The sequence below is a fragment of the Mytilus galloprovincialis genome, chromosome 11, assembly GCF_965363235.1.
Source record: "Mytilus galloprovincialis chromosome 11, xbMytGall1.hap1.1, whole genome shotgun sequence".
NCBI lineage: Eukaryota > Metazoa > Mollusca > Bivalvia > Mytilida > Mytilidae > Mytilus > Mytilus galloprovincialis.
This window is the reverse complement of record NC_134848.1, coordinates 37,111,040-37,115,597: the sequence shown is the minus strand read 5'-3', so window position 1 is coordinate 37,115,597 and position 4,558 is coordinate 37,111,040.

Genomic DNA, 4,558 nt, shown 5'->3' with positions numbered 1-4,558 from the left:
AATATCTTTTCTGAAACTGTATACATATATCATTCAGCAAATCCAATGAAAATCATATGTCTTTCATCTCATTTTTTTGTAAAATTGCGTCAAAAACTTCGTGTAGAAAAAAAGTGTTTGTAAACATTACATTAATTTCTGGACCGATGGCCGGTCTAGCTATGAAAATACGGATTGTCAAACAGCAAACCGCCCATAAAACATGTGAAAAATAATCTTTATGATCTTATAAACCATCTTTGAAGGCTAAATAAGCACTGAGCTGTCTAAAAACTATTTTTTTACACAATAACTTTCTTATTTGAAAAATCCGCCGGGGCCAAAATGCGAAACAAAACTCCTAACTGTGTATTGCTACCTCAAGAAGGTGTGTTTTATATCCGAATAATTATGTGTGCTATTGAAATCGCTAGTTGTTCTTCGTCGTCTGTAGTTACTGTTAAACTTTTATTAGAAATAACAAAAATCACAAAACGTTGTTAAGACTTTAGCCGCCGTCGCCGAAAAATCAATTCCTGTACATGGATTAATTTTTTTTGTTAGCACTTGAATATAAATTTATTGCATTTAAGCTAGGCTTATGAAACCTAGTTGAAATGATGAGCGATACATGCTCCTTGTGGCCTCTTTTTATATTTGACATGTATGTAGATCGGCGTAAAGCAACCAACAATCAATCAATCTCAAAAAGGTACTAAATTATAATCCTGGTACCTTTGATAACTATTTCGTCGCAGGCGTGATAAAAATCTGCTGATTCGCCCATGTGATCTAATTGTAGTGCATTGCAATAATAATTATATAAAGTTCGAGATTGCATGTTAGTTACGTAAGCGCGTCACTGGTTTTTTTTTATATCATGTGGTGTTTGTCGTTGATAAAATATGTTCGTTGTTGTTCTGCTGTTTACGTGTTGGGTCGTCTATTATATTATATGTTTGTGCGCTTTTCTGTGATGAACGTTCTTGCGTGTGTTTGTGCTGTATTTACATGTTAATGTCACCTAGTGTTGTAATTTAAGCAATATTTTTCAACGTCGTCATAAGGAGGGAGGTTTAGCTTGCCATTTAATCAGGTTCAACTCACTATTTTGTCTTAACATACGTTATCAAATAGTTCGTTCTATGTATGTTACTGGTTTATTTTTGTCCACTTCAGTGTTCCAGTTGTTTGTTTGTTTTCCTCTTATAGTTGATGTCATTCATGAATGATCCTTAGATAATGGGGATTAAAGTTTGTAGGAATTAATGTCCTGCCGTACTTAGGGTTAAAGACCTTGGAGTTCTAAGTTATTATAAAGGTCTCGATTAGAAGGACGTTTTAAGAATCTCATTAGAATTGACAGTAGAAATGCAGTTATAATTTCTATCAATCATCAGTAGGACATTTAAATTCAATGGTGTGCAAATGAAGATACAGCTGGAGGTCCATGGGTTTGAACACTAGAAGTCCAAAGTTGAACAAACTTTTTATTGGGAAAATCTTATATTCATTTTTTTCAGAACATGCAATGGGAGTCCAGTCATATTTTACACGAGCCTGTTCATGCCACACATAAATAGAGACTCCAGCAGCCTGAATCGCACCCATATTCAACCGGGTCTCATTTGACTTGGTTATAGAAACAAGTTCTATTATGTGCAAGTAAATAACTTTAATAAAGCTTGATCGATTCAGTGTTCAATGTTCTCAAAAAGAGAATGAATTTGTCTACGCTATAAACTATGGCCTTACTAACGACCATTTTGAATTTCCTATCGGCTCAAAAAGTGACAACGCTTAGGTTGTCGTAATTAGGACATAGCGAATAGAAGCTTGTGATTCGGTGGTTGTCGTTTGTTGTTGTGTTACATAATTGTGTTTCGTTCATTTTTTGTACACAAAAAAAATGTTAGTTTTCTCGTTTCATGAAATTGTTTAACATTTGTCATTTCGGAGACTTTTATAGCTGACTACACGCCGGTTGTGCTCATTATTTAAAGCATTATGATGACATATAGTTGTTAATTTCTGTGTCATTATGTCTCTTAGCAATCATACTACATAATCTTTTTTATATATAGCGATGTCTTTATTACGACTGGGCCGTGTTGTGTCGTAAAAACGAATGACCCTTATCGGCTTCCGATCTTGCCTGAAATAGACACACAAAAAAACAGCTAATATCATCTTATGTAAAATGTAAAAAAATATAGATGCATTATTTTGTTCGTGGTTTTGTAATTGCTTTTTAAAATCGAGAACTGTTGCAAATATGTTTTGGTCAAAAGATCTTAGGGAGATATTTTTTCTTTCGAATTTTTCTGGTATTGAAATGTTACACCGATACATTTGTAAGGTTCATTATAATAATTTCCTTTATCAAACCTGTTACTGTAAAAGTGTGATCATATGGTTTTTATTTTAGATTTAAATTGTACATAATTTAAAATTTCCGGTGATTTTACAAATGTACCTGTGTGCATTGCGATTGCAAATCCTGAATCGTCTTACTGTTTTCTTGCTGTTCTTCTATTGACCTCTCTAAAATGTTTAGTGTGGCGAGTGTACCTCTCTCAGCATTTTGTATGAAATGTTTCAGGAATCTATGAAATTTAAAAGTGTAGTGTTCATTTCACCGTTTGTATTGTTTGCTATTCTAGAATTTATTGTGATAAACGAGATAACCCCTGGTTTTCAGCAAGCTTCGGGTTGATCTTCAGTTTTCTATGTAGTGGTTTTTAGAAATGTATTTTTCGTTACGTCGTTCTTAGTAGTCAGGGGTACACCCCTGTTCATGACGTATGTACTGATTCAGCTTGTACGAGCGTATGGTGTCAATTGAGATATGCCCACGTTTTAAGATGGCGCAGAGGATATAGTAGTTTTGAGAAAAAAGTGAATTGACAATTGGAAAGTTCAAATTTTCTTTTTGAAAAGATTTTTGATTGTAGTTGTCAATCGGTGTTAATATCAAAGTAAAGGTCAAGATATGAAGCAAACATTCTAGTTTCTGTAGTATCCTTTATCACAAGCTCACTGGGGTATTTGAAATGTAAGTACTGACTGACAGACATGTGGGTTAAAGAGAGACAGGAAATCTTCAAAATATATGAATTTGAATTCAAAGAACTAAGCAAAATGGTTTTCTTTAGCTCTTTGAAAAAGTTTTGCATTTCCAGTTGTAGTGTGAACTGTAAACACCATTATATTTTGTAGACTTATGCATCATTCGTATCCACTTTTATAATAAACAATTTCCAACCAAACATAATGAATATCCGCGCACTTTTTTGACACAGTTCATAAGGCCGTTAGTTTTATGGTTTCAATTGTTTGCCATTGTCATTTCGGGGCCTTTTTTTAGCTGACTTATGCGGTATGGACTTTGTTCATTGTTGAAGGCCGAACGGTGACCTATAGTTGTTAATTTCTGTGTCATTTGTTTTAAACAATTTTACCTCATTAAATATTTTTACATTGTTTTTAATTTATAGTAGTTCCGATAAAATTTGTATGATTTTGGATCAAGTAGAACACACAAATGTCCCCGTGTACAGTAATTTTTACCTTCATGATTTGTCATCAAAAGGCTTATAGGATTATCTTTTTCGCCTAATACATAGAACATTGTGTGTGATGTTTGAATGAAACAAAATGGACAGATATTTAAGGGCACCTATTGAATAACAAGCCAAACTGTATTTCACTAATGATCTGCATTGGAAGTCAAACTTGTTGACTAAAATCCAAAATAAAAATAAATACTGCCGCGTGATCATATAGCTGGACAACACGTATTATTTCATATAAAAAGGATTTGCAACCATAATCAAGTGCAGAAAACAGCCGAAGTCCAACACTGGGTCTTAAACACAGCGAGAAAATGCCGCACCGAAGGCTGCATTTTTGTTCCTCTCCCAAGTCCGGAGTCTCTTGCCTTTGTTAGTCTTGCATGATTATTAATTTTAGTTCATTTATATGTTTCTGACTTTAGTATGACGTCTATCATCACTGAATTAGTACAAATTTTTGTTTAGGGGCCAGCTGAAGCACGCCTCTGGGTGCAGGATTTTCTCGCTGTGTTGAAGACCCATTGGTTTCCTTCGGCTTTCTATTACTTTTTAAGTCGATGTGTTGTCTCTTTGACACATTCCATTTTCATTCTCACTTCAATTTTGCATAAAAAAAATCCCATTAATCGATTAGAAAAAATAAGAGGTACATAATAGCATTATGTAATTGCGAATCCATGACAGTTTGATAAAACCCATTCACAGGTTAAGGAGGAGATGCGAATGAGGGATTCTATATTATAATATGAAAGTCTGTGAGAGACCCATAAAATCATTTTGATCAAAAAAGTTAAAAATAGAATGCGGTAGAATAGTGACAGAGTTGCATAAGGAATTCTTGTATGTTTGAATTAAATATATTTATTAGTTAAGGAGTAGGTGTGGATTGGGGATTCAGTAATCTGTGTTCTTGTATAGTAAGGCCTAGTCATCATTATGATCAAAAGATAAAAACAGGAGATACAGTATTTTTTTATTGATTTAGGTGACAACTATCTGGTCTG